We start from the raw sequence: 18,220 nt of genomic DNA, 5'->3' as shown, positions 1-18,220 counted from the left end.
GTATAAAGCCATTGTACGAGTTGATTCGCCCACATTTTTTGAGTAGATTTTGGACGATTGAGCATACACATATTCTTTGAGATTTGCAAACTGATCTCTTAGCAGTATAGCATTTACATACACAGGACAATAAGACACATCTGATCATCAGGCTTATAGCTGGGGTCGTTGGGTTTACATATGTCACCTTTAATGAGGGTGAGACAGTCCAGATAGCATACAAGTCCCACTTGTATTCTCCTGCAGAACAACGTTTTGCACAAAATGAGAAAATTCTCACTGCTGTACAGATGGCTGTGATTAAAGAACGACCTCTTGCCCAGGGCCAACGCATCATTGTCGTTTCCCCGGTTCCAGCCTTAGAGGCTGTTACAAAAGCGAGTGTTCCTAATTCGAAAGCATTACACCTGCGATGGATACAATGGGCAACGTCTTTGACAGCCACTGATGTAGATTACATATTTGACCCTAAACTACAGACTCAGGAATTTCTTCAATATGAAATGGAGTACCCAGTTCCCACTGGCACATTGCCTATTGATCAATATCAAGTGGTCATGTACACCGATGGCTCTGCGCAACCAGCGGTTGGGACTAAGCAACAGTATTCTGCTGCATGTGCGGTGGTGAGCGGCTATATGGAGGGGGAGAAGTTCTGCCCCTAACATACTTATACACAGACCTTGGGAGACTGTACGACACAGTTGGCTGAACTAAAAGCTCTGTTGTTGGCCTTGGAACATGCGGATCCGGCACAATTCACACTGCTGGTTTGTGATTCCTATTACTGTGTTCAGTCTTTCAATGAATATTTACATTACTGGAGGTTGAATGGGTTCAGAGATTCCAAGGGTAACACCATTAAACACAGGTTGCTGTGGGGGAAGGTTGCGGATCTGAAGGAGACACTTCCTAAAGTCCAAGTTGTGCATACACTTGGACACCAGCGCGTTGGAATACACGTTGCTGGAAACACTTTGGCGGATGAAGCCGCAAAATCGGCAGTGGCAGTTGCCACTGTGGCAGCAGTAACTCGTTCGAGTTACAAACCAGACACAGAGATTTTGGCTGCCATACAGGCCACGGCTGATGGCACGCCTTATCCTAAAGGATTCCCTTCTAAATATCAATACTCCATGGGTGGTATGCTGAACGCTGAAGTTAAAATACCAGGCGTTGGTGTACGTGAAGTGCCCAATAAAATTGTGCAACCTCAATTGATTACTGTAGCTCATGAGGGGGCGGCATCTGCACATCCTGGTGTGGCAGCCACAATTTCACTCTTACAGGCCCGTTACTGGTGGCCTGGTCTCTATAAAGAGATGAAGCAGTATGTCCTTTGTTGTGACATCTGTCAGCAAATGAAAGTTTCCACGGCTAGACGCCCGCAGCAGACGCCCCTTCTGATATCGAATAAACCTTTGCAGTGTGTGTACTTGGATCATTGTGGTCCGCTGACACCAGATAGTGCATACAAATATATATTGGTAGTTGTAGATTAGTGCTCCAGATTTGTGTGGGTCTGGCCACAGCACTCGGCTGACGCTCGAACTGTTATTAAAGGTTTGCCCATCTTTGTCTATACATATGCAGTTGCGGCTTTTCATTCTGACCAGGGCCCTGCTTTTGCCTCTAAGGAATTCAGGGACAACCATGGCTTAGTTGGGGGTCCAGCTCCAGTTCTCGTCTCCATTTCATCCCGAGGGAAATTCTGTCGTGGAGCATTTAAATCGCGATTTAAAGCAATCCTTAACGGCCAGAGTTATAGGTACGGGTCGTAGTTGGCTATGCCACCTGTATGGAGTACAGAGAGCACTTAATAACTTGCCTAGAAGGTCCCTGGCGGGGGTCGTACTTCATATGAGTGCCTGTTTGGAACACAAATGTATGTTCCTGATCTAGATGGTCCTGGTGTGGAGGCGGCAGATACGCCCTTTGACATAAATGATCGTGTCACTGTTTTGCAGGATTTACAACAATTCAGTGAAGATAACTCTTCTGCCAGTGCTGCCTCCACAGGAATTAAGGATGAACCAGTAACGCCTACTGGTTGGATTCCCAGAGTTGGGGATCTTGTGCGTGAAATGGTCGCAGTGAAAAAATAATTTGGCCCTTCGTATTGAGCGCCTGTCCCTGTACTAGGGATCCACGGCACAAGAATTGTGATTTTGCCGCCGTTGCAAGGGGCCAAAGGAAATCGCTTTGTAGCAATCGACAATGTCAAGTTACAACATGTGGCCGATTCTGCACAGCAGACCAAGAGGAACGCCCAGTAGTTCCCGGATCCCTCTCACTACTGGGGAAGATGTTCCGCTGCAGGTGATTTGCACCAACGCTGTTTCCTCTCCGAGCTTGGGGAGGGTGGAAGCTGATCTTGCGATTGTTCCACTAACGACAAGTAATTTGGAATCTTTTGATCAAGTTTCTGTGACTAATGATGTCGCTGAAGGTGTTATCTACAGCGTACCACGGTGAGAGACACAATCTGCTCCTTTGTTTACGGTTGTACCTTTTGCGGGAACTGCCTCCGGCTGCTTTAATAACAATGATGATACCGTGTCAGACTCTTCGTCCTCTTCGACACCAGCCCTGGGTCCACGTAAGCTGCTGTGTTGGCTCAAACACACATATTTTGTTGTGCCTTGGAACTTTCTGTGGCTTTTCATGACTGATAACTTTTTTCCTATGGCTGGGGTTTGTTGTTACCTTTTTTCTGGTGATACATGGTCATTTTCTTCCTGAACGGTCTGAGATTGAGCAGGTGGAGAAGGTGTTGAAACCGCATTTTTCATCATATATGGTTCGAAGAGACTTGTCCTTCGTGAACATTTCTGCTGTACCAATTCCGGATGGGATTGTGTGGGAGAGAGTAATGTTTGATATATATGGTCCCACTGAAATAATTCAAATACCGTATGTTCTCACATTATCAATGAATGATATCGTTATACCAGGCATTGTATCTGATGATTGGGATGTGATGACAGTTGATTCTATGTTGACAGAATTGCAATATTATACTGTATATGAAAATGAAGATGCTTACCAGTTTAGAGATAATTATGGTGACATGTTTTGTTACAAATATTATGGAAACCACTTTATTCATAAAGCTAGTAGCCCTAAATCAATATTTGAGTGTATGCAATGGGAACATTGCCCGACTCCTCCACAGGGGAGTTCTAAAACGTATTCTGATAAATTTGCATATTTTTCTGGGCATCATCAACAGAGTGCTAAGTCTTACTATTTTAAGGTTACTCTGCATGCTTATAAGCAAATGTTGTTGACTGATACTAAATTACTGTATTCTAATTTGTTTATATCCAAACTATCGGTTGAGGGGTATGAATACTGGTCCAAAACTGTTGATTTGAAAAGTGTTTGGGGAACGAAAAATTGGCAAATGCGGGGTAGGGACACATTGTCTAGGGCATGTATTATTCCTGTCCAAATGATTTTCTTAAATGACACTGTACAACAGACTAGCTGTTTGGGCTTAGCAACAATTAGAGACTTGAATTTGCCTAGCATACCTGTCCCTTCCAAATTGAAAAATTGGCAGCAATATATTAATGCCATGTTTAGTGAGCTTACAGACTGGGTCCAGAATGGTACGCTTAACACTTCATTGACACGTCCAGGCGGGTGGTTATTGTGGCCCATAGACACTAATGGGTGTCATCAGCGTTTTGTCACCTCTTCATGGGGGTTCAGGACTAGTAGGGCAGACCCTCGCTACATATCACCAGAACATGCTGTTATCATTACTACATATAGCGTGGGGAAACTTTGTCAACAATGGTTAAAGTCATCCACGCTGGATGCAGTTAAGACACATCTCACGTTACTGTCTAATTATACTGACTTGCAAGATTTTTTGTAAGGTCCAAAAGTGCCACAGAAGAAACGTTTTTTGTATGAAGTGTACAATGAGATATGGAAACTTTCACAACAGGAGGTGGCGGCCCGGTTGAGGCAGATAGATCAGGAGAATTTGAAACAAGCATTGTCTGTTGTGGATAATGGAATGCATACCCTATCTGACCGTCTATATACGATTGATAACATTGTTTCCTCTGCTATAGACATTATTAGATCAAATATGTCTTCTTTATATCATGGGCAGAGTCAAACGCGGTCCATTATGCAGTTGGGGTGGACTCTACAGACATTAAAGGCAGGTCGCGTTCCGTGGCAGCACATCCGAGCCAGGGAGATATTTTTTTCCTTTAATTTGACACGTCAACAACAGCTGATGGCTAAAAAGGAAGCGACATATGTTATGTTAAATATTGAAAAGTTGGAGAAGTTGTCTTTTACTGTGGCTGAGATTCCGTCTGCTGAGTGGTTGATACACGGGGTTATAAATTTGCCTATTTCCAATCTGCAATTCACTTCTTGTTTGAAGCATATTCCGGTGGGCAGGTATGAGAAATTGGGAGACAGTTACACACATGAGGTGTGGGAGCTTCCCTTTTTATACAGATGTCTTAATGGTATGAGGGAGGTTTTTCTTAGCGGTAGTGAATGCGTAACTTCTGTCAGCCATTCGATGGTTTGTAAGCAGCTGTCCTTGCATGGGGCGTGTAATGCCTCGGTTGCGAACTTGGCTTGCTATCTAAAGGGAGTTCCAGTCCCCGTGATTAAAAACACATTCCAGGTGCTTTCTAACGGCAGCTACGTCCTTCTTAACAGTGAAGCCTGTTGTGGCATGCATGCCGGGATAGTTTACGTGGTCGTTGTCAACAAGGCCGTTACGTGCTGCGGGAATGTGTTGTTTCCCCCCACTCAATTTAGGGAGGTAGCGGACATCTGGCCTCACATTGCTACTTCCAAGGTGAATTTCGACAAGTTGAGTCGACTAAAGGCTCTATTGTTTCAAAAGCATGTGGCCCTTACATCTTCACGCGAGACCTACGCACTTCAGGTGGCAAGGTCATCAGCAGAAATACAGTCCCTGTTAAATACTAACTTTCCGAGCCACTTTGGTGAACTCGTGGGACGTATATTTAATGCGTCCAGCACTGCTGGAATTGCATGTTTTTTCAAAGCCGTTGGTGTTGGTTTTGATCATACCTTCTCTTCCATATTCGGTTTGATACCTTCGGCCATTCATTCTATTTTCTGAAGCATTTTTGGGGGATTTCCGATTACTTTGGCTTTATTGGCTGGTGTTTTGCTGTTGCTGTTGTTCTTCCGCAATGGCTGTCCCACCGCAACTAGATCCAATGTTGGCGCTCCCATCAGCGCAGCTGTGTCGTGAACTGGTCTCTGTCATTCCGACCAGTTTTGGATTGTGTGCAACCCATGTTTCGGTGCCTTTGGAGCTCGTTTGAACATGCACTGTCTCTATGTCTCTCACGGCAGCGCCCCCCAGTGGTTGATGCTGATCTGTTGATGTTCCTGATTAGGGCTCATTCCCAGACGTGTGCACTGCGGTTGCGTTTGTTTTGTGAGGCAGTTTACGAGATTCCCTTCCTGGAGGAAGATGGTATTGTCTCGTGGTGCCGCATTGGATGGTTCTGGGGCTTTTGAACACACCTGCTCCATGATAGTATTTGGCGTGGATTTTCCAGTGTTGACATCTGCCGAAGTAGAGGATCTCCTGCTTTCCGTGGCTTCCATTTGAAATTGGGTTTCTTCTAAATTGACATTGTAACTATTTGGCTTTTCCGTCACATGCGTACAAATTTATATTTAGATTTTGCTTTGGTGTCCTCTGGACTTGTCGAAATGTATTTTTTTATTTATCTGGGGCATATTTGTTATTATCGTTTTGGTTAGAACCACTTGCTACCGACAAGGGGAGGGTGTAGTTTGGTCAATTTTATGTATCCATTGTGCGTTAGCTTCAGGCGTTAGGCCTTTGTGAACTTTGCCCTGGATGTATTTTATTCCTTTGCTCGCAGCATTGAGCCTCTGTGCACTTTGCTCTGAATTAATTTGATTCAGCTTCGTACTGTTATTTCTCAAATAGCCAGTTCTAAGGTCTTGTTTTATTTTTTATATCACACCGTTTAGCCTACTTCAGCACTGGAGTTTCAGTAACACATTCTTGCTCACTCTGTGCTTTAGTCAAGGATGCAGTCTGGTACATTGCCGATAGACGTGGTAGGAGTTTAGTCTTTGGATTGCAGCTTGCGTAGGGACATTTTGTGATCACACTGACATGTTAGTTATAAAACACTTCCTTGTCCTAATACACGCAAGAGGGAGATTCCGACCAGGGAACCACAACGAGACGCTGACTGCCTTGTTGCAGATGCTGAACCAGATCACAGGCCTTTGCTCAGGTATGAGGGTTGATGGCTTCCCGGGGAATCTGAAAGGCAAGTTAGTAGCTTAACATGCTGTGCTCGAAATATAACTAACTGAGAGAGAATAGAATCCATTAACACCATGATAGCATTGTTTTTATGTTTCACTCTCATCGTGACTATTTCAATCCTACTGTGTTGTATGGTTCTGGTTATTGCGGCTCATGCCTTATTATCTAAAATGCAGTCGTTTTATTAAAAACAATATATAAAACTCAAACTGCCTTTGTCATTTGTATATGAGATCATACTGTAAATGAGAGAGCTGGTTTGGATCTGAGTGACCACGACTTCCCTGAGAAGTTCCAAAGATGTCATGCGCTCGGCTGCCCAATAATCTCTTCCCCTTGGGAGAGATGAGGCACTGTTAGTTAGCCGGAGCAAAACCGGATTTGAGGTGACAGAGGTCCTTCCATGTGGGTAAGACTTAGTCCCCCACGCCAGGAACAACCCTGCTACCTATAAATCCAGTAGTCTCATTTAGAATAATGAGAGCCCACACGACAAAGTGATGCCACTTCTTACATACAACGCACTAATACCTTAAGGGAGTGCTAGTCCACAACTCTAACCTGCAAATACCACATAGATAGCAAGTAAGTGTACAGCCACACAGAGGAACAACACACACAACTCACAGTGATATGATGTAAGTGTACATTTATTACTATTGTGCAACATTTTGTGGTACATCCATAAATTATATGCTGCACATTGTCATTGCAGATGTCTCAGGCCCTGCCGCAGCAGAATGTGGAAATGTGGGGGATGCTGAAACACAGCCACAGTCCGACTCGAACACAAGTGAGTCATTGAGTATTGCACCAACTAGGCGCAGGGCAAGGGTGTTAACTCTCCCAGAGTTGAACATGGACTCAGACGAAATGCCGGATGAAGTCCACACACCACCCCCAGAAGCTACATCCACAGGAAGACAGCAGTCCCTGCCCCAGCGTCAGTCAACTCCCCTCAGGAGATGTCATGAAGCAGGCAGACAGTGCACAGATGAAGGAGAGGGCCCATCAATCTTTGGCGGCCTTGAAGCGTCCATGCTGAAAGTGCAGCTCCTGCAATGCAAACGCATGAGGTTAATGCAAAGGCAGTTGGTGTCTATTGATCATAACATGGTCGCAATGCACAGGCAGTTGGAGTGTCATAATGACAATATGGGAGTACTGCACAAGCAGTTGGAGTCTCTGCATAAGGAACAGCAAAAAAGCTGCAGAAAACACTAAGGAGTTGACAAACGCCATTAAGGAACTCTGCACTGAGATAAAACATGAGCATGTCAACCATCGCAGGCGCCATCACCAGTTCATGGGAATGTTCAACGGGTTCTCCAGATCCGTCAATCGGCTCGCTAGTTCAACTGCCTTGATCTCACAATGTGCTGTGGCCACACAGGTGGAGATGGCACATTGCAGTCGGGACGTTGCACAGGGATTGGTGCAAATAACCAACATTCTGGATGCAATGCAGACAGCACGCAGTGCTACAACCAGCAAACTGGGTTTTGGGGATAGTGATAGTCACATGTAGCAATACAGTTATACTATGATGTTAATAGTGTGACACCGTTAATCGCTCATGTCTGCCTATAGTGCATAGATATGTCCTATTGTCACATATGTTACCTGAGGTCAAGGTAATAAAGATGATTACAGGAATACATATTATAGAGGTTGTGTTTACATTACTTACATCAGAAATGGTTGTGCATGATGTCTGTATGCTTTTACCTGTCCTCTGTTGCAATGGTCCTGTCTGCTGGCTGTTGGGGTGATATGGGATCATCACCCTCATCTGAGTCTGGCTCTGTTATTTCCACTGGTATGCCCCTGGTGGTTGCTATATTGTGCAAGATCGCACATGTGGCCACTATTTTACATGTTGTCTCTGGGCTGTACTGTAGTGCGCATCCACTTTTGTGAATACACCTGAAGCAGCTCTTCAGCAGCCCAAAAGTGCACTCCACCACATTGCGGGTTGCCCTATGTGCTGAATTGAACCTCCGCTCTATTGGTGTTGCAGGGTATGTAGCTATAGTTAGGACCTAGTATCCATCGGAAAAATTTTTTTTTACTTGGCTATATCTTTGGCTCTGTTTGACAAATCTTGATGACATTGTCCCCAAAAAGTGTCCTATAGGGTCATTTTGTACACGAAAAGTTTCACAGCGAACTGTCAAGTGGGGGTAAGAAAAAGGGGACTAAAAAAAGTGTGTTTCCCATGTTAATTCCCATGGAGATTTTAGACGTTAATACAGCCTGAACCGCTTGACAGGATTACACCAGATTTAGCAAAAAAGGTAGGTCTTGTCCTCAAAGTGCCTTTTTTGTTATTTGGTGTAAATCCGATCAGTATTTTTTGAGAAATATAGGAAATCCAAATTTGTATATCTAGGGTTGCAACAACTTCACAAATACTCTTGATCATGTACAGATATACCCTAACCCCCTAGCCTTGGTCTTATACCCCATGTGACAGTGCCAGGGCAAACAAAATGTTTTAATTTACTGTGAAATTGGTGAATATTTATGAATTTCACAGTGAATTAAAAATAAATGTGGTCCTGCATGGGTCAGTGACTGGGGGTATGCAGACTTTATTAGAAAAATGGAGGGGGGGGCGCATGGGGCCACCCTTTAAGGGCTTTTATATGCCCAAAGGACCCTGACCTCTCTGGGGCTTTTTTATTTTAAAGTAAGGGGCCACACGGAGCTCCCTCCTGGATCTTTCAGAAGCCCCAGGGACCACCACCACCTCGGGGAATAATTGAAAATGAAAGCAGGGGTCCATGTTGACCCCTGGCCCTGAAGACCACCACCTCCTCAGAACCAACTACTTCTGTAAAAAGAGGAAGAGAAGTTGTGAGGCCTCCCTCTCTGGCCCTATGTGGCCCTAGGACCACCATCTCTCTGTGGCTGGCCTGTGTACAACAAAGGAGGGGGTCTGCACAGCCCTCCTCCGAAAAGTCATTTTTGGCCCTGGATACCACCACCCCCCAGGGCCAGCTCCTGCTATCTCCCAAGGTGCCTACCCTTGGGATAGAGCTGTTTGCTTTTGTATGGTGGAGCTGTGACAGCTCCTGCCAAGCAAAAGCAAAAACTCAGCTTCCAGCAAGTTGAAGCTGTCAATATGCTCTGCTTGCTAGAAGCAGAGTTTTCATATCTTTCAGGGAAAGAGATGAAAGTATTGCTTCCACATGGAGTAGCTACATTTCCTGCAGCTCCCTGCATGCAGGAGTAATGCTGACTCCCACAGGAGGTGGGGAGCCAGCCGAGGCTGAAGGGGCCTTGAGGCTCCCCCGAAGTCCCTGTGAATGACCAAGGCAAAGCAAGTGTTTTTCTTTGGATTTCTACAATAAAAAAAGTTAGCTATAATTCTTGATGGAAGGGCTTGATCCTTGCTTTTCATGAGTGCAACATCTATGCAGTGATTATGATGAGTGGGTTCTTTCTTGTAATTTGTTGCAGACACCAGAGATCGTGTCTCCCTTTTAAAAACTACAAGTATGTAAAAAAGCACTTAGGGCCTGATTTATACTTTTTTAGCACCGCACTTGCATCATTCTGTGATGCAAAAGTGGCGCAAACTTACAAAATGAAATTATATTTTGTAAGTTTGTGGCGCTTTTGCGTAAAAAAATCAGGTGCTAAAAAGGTATAAATCAGGCCCTTAGTTCTGAAATGTACAAATCATCCAAGTGTGTTTTCTCGGCAATTCCTCCTTGAAAATGTATCTGATGAAGATGCTTGAGAAACAATCACAATGGCACAGTTACAGACACACAAGGTAACTGGATGAATTACCTTGGCGTCCCTCACAAAACTTCAATGTAGGAGATGAACTATACATTTACCCTACGAGGTAGCACTTACTAACTAGCCAGTTGAAAGTACTCTTTGTGGGTAGATATTCAGCAAAAAATGGTAGCCTCTTCTTGGATAAATAAGCAAGGCAGGACTCATTCTGGCATGATGATCATTTCACAGAAATGAAACCTCAATGGGAAACACTCACATATATAAACAAAGCAGGTGACCACGTTAAAGTTCCTCCTCTGCAAGCTTCTAATCATCCTATTTTCTTGCACATGGTCTAGGGAGCAGAAGTGTTTTTTCTCTGCATTTCCACCTTGAAACGTTATCTGGAAACCTTGATCGAGGTGTTTGCATCCTTGCTTTTTTCAAGTGCAATATCTCATGTAGTGATTGTGACGAGAGGATTCTTTGGGTCATCTTCTGCTGATACTAGAGATTGTTTTCTCCCTTTTAAAAACAGCAAATACGTAAAATGCCCTAGAAGCTATGCCCTTTTGGCCCCACCCCATATAGATTAGTGGTATACAAAGTCTTGCTTCCATTTTCTCAGGCTGCTTGCAGCATACAAAAAGATCTCTTGAGGGTGCTTCCCTCCAATTTAGGAGACATTTTTTTGATGCACATGAACATGATCGCATCTCCACGGAACAAAGAAGCACTTCTTGAGTGGGGTGGGGTGATTGGATGGTCATGGGGGTAGGTCAAGCCTTGCGATCTAATCCCTGCTGCGCACTGCCTAAGGCCGTGTGTGATGCAGGGTTGGGTGGTCATAGTGAGTAGGCTGCATGGCCTGGCTGCAAAACAAGCCATGCGGACAACCACTTCCATGCATGGGGAAAGTCCATTCTTGGTTGGGTTGGTATAGGGGCTAAGCCACAGTCCCTGCAGTCAATCCCCGCACACACTGCCAAAGGCCATAGGTGACACAGGGTTGGGTGGTTATACGGGGTGGCTGCAGAGCCTGGATGCAGGCCACACCCTGTGGGCAACCCCCCACCATGCTGGGCCTTCCTTTGGAGGTTTGATTAATGAAAAGTAATTAAAATTACTTAGAATGAAAGAAAACATATAAATTCACTGAAAAAAACAACAAAGGTTACAGTGGCGTTATAGTTAGAAAATAGAATTTAAAAAAAATAGAACAATTCAATCAAGAATCCAAAAGTTATAGGGACGTCATAGTTATGCTCACATTTCGAACAAATAAAACCTAAGTAATTCAAGTAACTATAACTTGTGCCCTAAGGTAAATATAACTTGCACCCCCACCATGCACAGTTATCTAATCAATAATTTTACTACAAATGTTACAGTGACATTATCAATGTTAACAAAGATGTCGTGAGTGCTGATTTTGTAGCGCAATTAGTAGTGCATGGCGAGGGTACCAGTTGGAACTACCTTAGGGCACTGATTTCACATGTCTAAGTACATTCAGTAGACACGTATGTACAAAATCCCTAACCACACGTTACAAATGCAGGGAAAACGCCATCACACTCTATTGTCTCTGATTTTCAAATTTTATTACGCACTCAAAACGACAAACTCCAACAGACCGTGAACAAGACTCTTGGGGTCAGTGGTTATACAGTTCACTGACACATGGTGCAATGGTACAGTATTGCTATAGTTTCGCAAAGAAAGGGAGCACACTGCCTACACTCCAGCAACAAAATATGACCCTAATGCATCATGGTGAATGCAGTCGAATTTGTAGTCCGTTCAGAAAGTAATAAAGTCTTTCAACTCTGTAGGTGCAGCAAGTGCTGTATATCCCTGTACACGTGTTTCTGGGTTTAGCCCGTCATCCACAGGGAGCAGCATGGATAGGGGCTTGCTTGAAATGCCGCCAAATGTCTTCTGGACATGGTGTACAGTATTTCAGGTGGACACACTGCATTGTTGGTTGCCATCCAGGGACTGAGTCAACAGTTGACTGAATTACTAGTCTTCCAGGATGGCATCCACAGTTCTGTGTGTACCATATATAGGGGTATGGCACATCTCAGACCCCCTCAGACCTCACTGCCCCAGCCAACAAGCCCTGCCCCTTCTGTTATCAATCTTTCCTGTACCATAACTCCTCCCATCCCCTCTATACCACACCATCCACCTCAGTTTGTCTTTTACCCAGTACATCCACACTACCACACACCCTGCCAAAAAAAAACACACAGACATGCACACAGTCATACAATACATCATAAAGTTGATTACAAACCTAAACCTATGGACACTAACACTACCACCCCAACCACCACCACTACATCCATAACCAGCACCACCACCACAGCCACCACCACACCTACCACCACAACACACACAACCACCACCGCCACCACCACATCTGCCACCACAGACCCACAGCCATCATCATACCCACAACCAGCACCACACCAACGGCAACAACCACATCCACCACCCCCCCCACAGAAGGCAAAACACCCACCACAACATCACCCAAAAGGACTAATTTATCACAAGAAACACCACTACAGAAACAAAAATCAACAGACAAGCACTCAACATCAGCAACACATACACCACAAAAGGACAAACCCGCAGACCAGCAAATAACATTAGGAAAGTTCACACCACCCAAACACAAATCTGCAGGCATGCACCCAACATCAGCAACACATACACCATAAAAAGACAAAACCACATGAAGGCACCCAACTTCAGCCAAACATACAACACAAAAGGACAGACCCACAGAGAAGCCCCCAACATCATCCAAACATACACTACAAAAGGGCAAAGCCACGGGCAAGCACCCACATCAGCCAAACACAAACCTCCAAGGCATACACCAAAAGCAACAACATCCACTCCAGACATTCATCCAAATTACAAAGTACACATTCACTGTAGAAAATAACACAACACACCCAAACACACAACTAAACCTCTCCATAGCACTCTAGACACACACTCACTTACACAACAACACCCACCTACCACCACTGCAACTGCTCCTACATCCTCTGCTTCTCACACACCTCCTATATCCACCCCGTACTATATCACTACTCCTTCCCCAACCACACCTACTACTCCTAATCCCTTGAAGAAAAGGTCCACCCCTCCTCCCGATTGGTAACCAGAGGTGCTTGGATTCCATTCTGTTCATGGAAGAACATATGCCCCTTTCGTAGGAGGTCTTTAGTGTGCCACTGAGTCTCGATGCAAGGTTCCTATATGGGAACATGTGGCCAGAGTCTGGTCTGAGACTATGATTTTTTTTTCTTCTAATTTATCGTTTGGATTTCTTTATTATTCAATGAGAGGGGACTTCCATTTTCAAATAAATTATATTTTTAGCCTAATATGTATTCTCTCATCTTGTACAAATATCTTAATGTTCAATGGTCAAATATATATGTTTTAAACACATTAATAAGTCGGGCTCCATAATCCTATTATTCAATGTGTAACATGCCCTGGGAGATTATGGACCGTAACCATTGTGCTTTAGGAGCCATTAGGTGATGACACATCCATTCTTACTTATTGAGACCCTTGCAGTTTATTATCATGCATTGTCAATCATAATATCCACTTTTCCATTATCATAATGTAGTATCCACTGCAAGAGTTTTTGTGACACATGTGAGATCAGATGCATACAATGCCTACATTAATTTCAATAAATCACGACTTGTAAGCATCAGTGTGATATTTATAATAGGTGTTAGCAAAAAAAAAGAAAATCTTTACCTGGAATTACATTGGTAAAGGGTCAATATTTAATACAAATTGCAGGCATGATAAGATGCCATTAGAGATAATGGTGAGCATTAATTTTGGCAACACAAAAGGATGATGGACGGAGTGCTGAACAATGCAAACACTCACCCCTAGTCACATATCTGGGTTTAATCCATCGTTCTTTTGCTCATCATGCCACCCCAGTTTAGACGCAGCCTTCTACAAATCAGTCTTGACCCTGTGCCTCATGGGAACAGTCCAGCCCGAACTGCCAAGCCAATTCCTCCCTGGACTGGAAACAAGCATCCTGGGACCGGTTTCAGGGTATTACCCTTCATCAGCCAGGCTAGTGAATCCAGTGGCAGATTGAGCATTGGACCCACGTCTGGGCATACGCTTCCCATTTAGGGCAACTTTGGCAACACAAAAGGATGATGGATGGAGTGTGGAACAATCAAACACTCACCCCCAGTCACAGATCTGGATCTACTCCATCATTCTTTTGCTCACAATGCCACCCCAGTTTCGACCCAGCCATATGCAAATCAATCTTGACCCTGTTCCTCATGGGAACAGTCCATCCCAAATTGCCAAGCCAGGTCCTCCCTGGACCAAAAACAAGCATCCTGGGACTGATTTCAGAGTATCATCCTTCGTCAGCCAGGCTAGCTTGAGTCCAGTGGTACACCGAGCATGGGACACACGTCGGGGCATACTCTTCCCACTTAGGGCAACTTTAGCAACAGAGAAAGATGATGGACGGAGTGCTGAACAATGCAAACATTAATTTTGCTCAGCTTCCAGAAGGGGCCTGGAGTTTGAAATATAGACAACAATATCTTCCTTACAATAATCTGCAATCGTATAAATATGTGTTGAGGGTTTTTTATGGGAGCTATTGTTAGAACAAATGCGAGGTCAGGATATATGACATGCACGCACAATTGTAGGGATCTTTCATATTTAGGTTTTCTTTAAAATTTGTTCTTATCAATTTAGGGAGGTAATGTTGCTAGTTATTCTAGTTTCCCATCGTGCATTCCCTTCCTGATGACAAACAATGACACCACAAACATGTTTTTCAGTAATTTTGATATGTTCAGACTGTATCAGCATTTACCCACACTACATTTAACTTGAATTTACTTTGGACATTACAGTTTTCTTCAGGACATGAGGCATATGACAATCGTGAGTTTATTTTTACATGTTCTGGTGAATATAACAAAAAACACAGTACATTTCATATCTTGAAGACCACAGTAATGTGGGTTGCTCTTATTACATACATTTATATGTACATTCCTCCTATGAGGATGCAGACATGGTAGGTAGTCATTGTGATCGACAAACAGATATGCTATTCCTCCCAAAGCAAGTTCATTGTGTCTTGGACAATGCAAAACGTTTGTAGAGGTTGTGGAGTTTGTTTATCCTCTATATTGGAAGGAAACTGCCAGTTGTGATATGGAGGTTTGGCAACCATGGTGCTGCAGATGGAAAGCAATATGGTGATAGTGTGGAGTTGTGATTGTTATCCCGCCGTCTGCCGCTTTATGGCTGTTCATTAGTTCGATGGGCGAGTCTGCACTTCACAGTGACAGCTGGTCCCTGACGGACTTTGGTCCATCAAACTGCCACCATATAGATCAGGCAGTAGTACACTTCTGATGGCGGATGGACAGATCGTTGAAATTCGATGGTCTGTCAGCATCCGCCAAGATGTAAATCAGGCCCAAAGACAGGAGATGTGATGAGTCGCTTATATAATATTCTTGCTCATGGAAGCGCCCTATAAGCCCCTGCAGGGGGCTAATTTACATGCCTTGTTGCTACGTTGTTGTGAGAAGTGTTTTGAGGGCTGCAAGAGGTGCAGTGGTCAGCCAATATGTGCCCCAACAATGCACCTAAGGTCTCAGGGCCATTGCAGATATAAACCCCAGGAAAGGCTTATCACTATTTTTTTAGGTGTTGATTTTGATTTTGTTTTTATTGATAATGACAGTTCGAATAATACAAGGTTTCCCATTATATTAAGTGTAATTGAATATTGAGATTGTCACCATTCATTTCTGCAATGTTGAATCTAACATGTTCCTGACAAAGTCCGTAAGCTTGGCATGTTTAAAATGACACCCCTTATGTTGCGATGTTACACATAATATAGTTGGAGTTTACTTTGATGATAAGGTTCAGGACCCACTCGGTGTGGAATGCGATGTGAGGGTGTCAGCAAAGGCATTTCCATCAACCCGATGTACATATTTGTAATTTAGAGTGGATTATTTAGTAGTGTGTGTATATTAAAAGTGGTTCCCCTACTAAAAGAAAAAGCACTTACTGGACAATGATTTATTGAGTGTTTTTTTGTGTGTCAGTGTGCTAAGTTTACTAGCCCACTTCACCTCCCCTGATTAGGCCTTGAACGGCTTCGCCTTGCTACACTGAAAGTCAAGTTCTACAATAGGGTACTTGATTCCCAATAAAAAGACAATTACAGGCTTATTACTTGTAAAGGACACACATTCTTCGCAACTAACAATCTTATTTCTGACATCAACTTTTGTAACCTGCCATCATTTTGCTCATTGCAAAAATGCTTTGCGTTGCGACAGCATTACCTCAATCCCCATATTGCCTAAAGTGCTAGAAAAACCTTTTCACATCACCTTGTTGGCAGGGACAAGAAGTTCCAACAAATTACAAAAAATATGCACTGCAAACAACATTTTACTTGAAGCATTAAACGTGTTTACACACGGCACCAATTTAACAAGATGTGAGGTCGCGCTTAACCGGCAAAGGAAAAACACCAGGAGCACAAGGATGCCAGATCATTATTTGAGTTTGAAGGGCCAGACTGAGCGCTGTTTTTGCAGGAATGCTGTCACAGCACTGTACAACTCCAACTGTGTGTTTTTTAATAGGGGATGAACAAGAACTTCTGGGCAGTTGGGAATATTTGGCGTACTCTCCTGGCACGCATTGACGTTCGATAAAACCCTATTAAACAGTCTAGATATATCTGAATGCAAAGTCATTGTATAAAGCAGATACTGTGGGGCATATTTATACTCTGGTTGCGCCGAATTTGCGTCGTTTTTTTCGACGCAAATTCGACGCAAAACTAACGCCATATTTATACTTTGGCGCTAGACGCGTCTAGCGCCAAAGTTCCCGGAATGTGCGTCATTTTTTAGCGTGAACCCCTTCCTTGCGTTAATGATATGCAAGGGAGGCGTTCCCGTCTTAAAAAATGACTCCCAGGCCTTTACGTGGTATTTATACTCCCGGGCAAAAATGACGCCCGGGAGTGGGCGTGGCCAAAAACGGCGCATTTGCGCCGCTTTTTAACGCCTGAGCCCAGAGTGCCCTCCCCTGCCCCCAGGGACCCCCCCTGCCACCCTTGCCCACCCCAGGAGGACACCCAAGGACGGAGGGACCCATCCCATGGACATTAAGGTAAGTTCAGGTAAGTATTTTTTTTTTTTTTTTTGTGGCATGGGGGGCCTGATTTGTGCCCCCCTACATGCCACTATGCCCAATGACCATGCCCAGGGGACAGAAGTCCCCTGGGCATGGCCATTGGGCAAGGGGGCATGACTCCTATCTTTACAATGATAGGAGTCATGTTGATGGGGGATGGGCGTCGAAAATAAATGGCGCAAGTCGGGTTACGATGATTTTTTCGACGTAACCTGACTTGCCCCATTTTAAGACGCCCATGCGCCATTTTCCCCCTACGCCGGCGCTGCCTGGTGTACGTGGTTTTTCTCGCGCACACCAGGCAGCGCCGGTCTGCTTGCGCCGGCTAACGCCATTCAATAAATACGGCGCCCGCATGGCGCTTCAGAATGGCGTTAGCCGGCGCTAATTTTTTTGACGCAAAACTGCGTTAGCGCAGTTTTGCGTCAAAAAGTATAAATACGGCCCTGTGTGTTTTCAGTGCACATTTGCTGTTGTGAATAACAGCAATTGTTTGGCTTGTTCTGTCTTTGTGCTGGTGCCAGCTGGCAACGAATAGCGCTGTGACACATGATACTACAGCTGTGACACGTTTCTTGGTTGCAGCATCCACTTAAATAATTTGCTTTTTTTGATCAACAGATGAACTGTTCAAGAGAGCAAAATGTTTTTTTTTCATGAACAGCTAGGCTATTTTAGTGAGCTCATTGGGTTACATGTGCTTGTTGTTCTAATTAGAATGCTTATTTTGCTCTTTACCCACGAATATGAATTAATTTGTACTGATTATCGGACTGCTGCCATTTGATGAAGATGTTCATTACTTTAGCCTCGTTCTCACTGTGCAAAAAACTGCAAGTCAATAGGTGGATTTTCTCACTTTGGCACTTTTACAAT

At 44.1% G+C, this 18,220-nt stretch overlaps 1 long non-coding RNA gene across 1 annotated transcript in view; it reads right to left on the bottom strand.

Annotated features, from left to right (window-relative positions):
• Positions 1 to 6,963: 6,963 nt before the first annotated feature.
• LOC138297266 (uncharacterized) overlaps positions 6,964 to 18,220 on the bottom strand; it is a 54,344-nt gene continuing 43,087 nt past the window's right edge. The window contains exon 2 of the long non-coding RNA XR_011203985.1: positions 6,964 to 7,387. This is a non-coding gene — a long non-coding RNA (uncharacterized lncRNA). The remainder of the gene's footprint in view (positions 7,388 to 18,220) is intronic.

Source organism: Pleurodeles waltl, chromosome 5 (assembly GCF_031143425.1).
Source record: "Pleurodeles waltl isolate 20211129_DDA chromosome 5, aPleWal1.hap1.20221129, whole genome shotgun sequence".
In the NCBI taxonomy this organism is placed as follows: domain Eukaryota; kingdom Metazoa; phylum Chordata; class Amphibia; order Caudata; family Salamandridae; genus Pleurodeles; species Pleurodeles waltl.
This window is presented reverse-complemented; position numbering and strand designations above follow the sequence as displayed.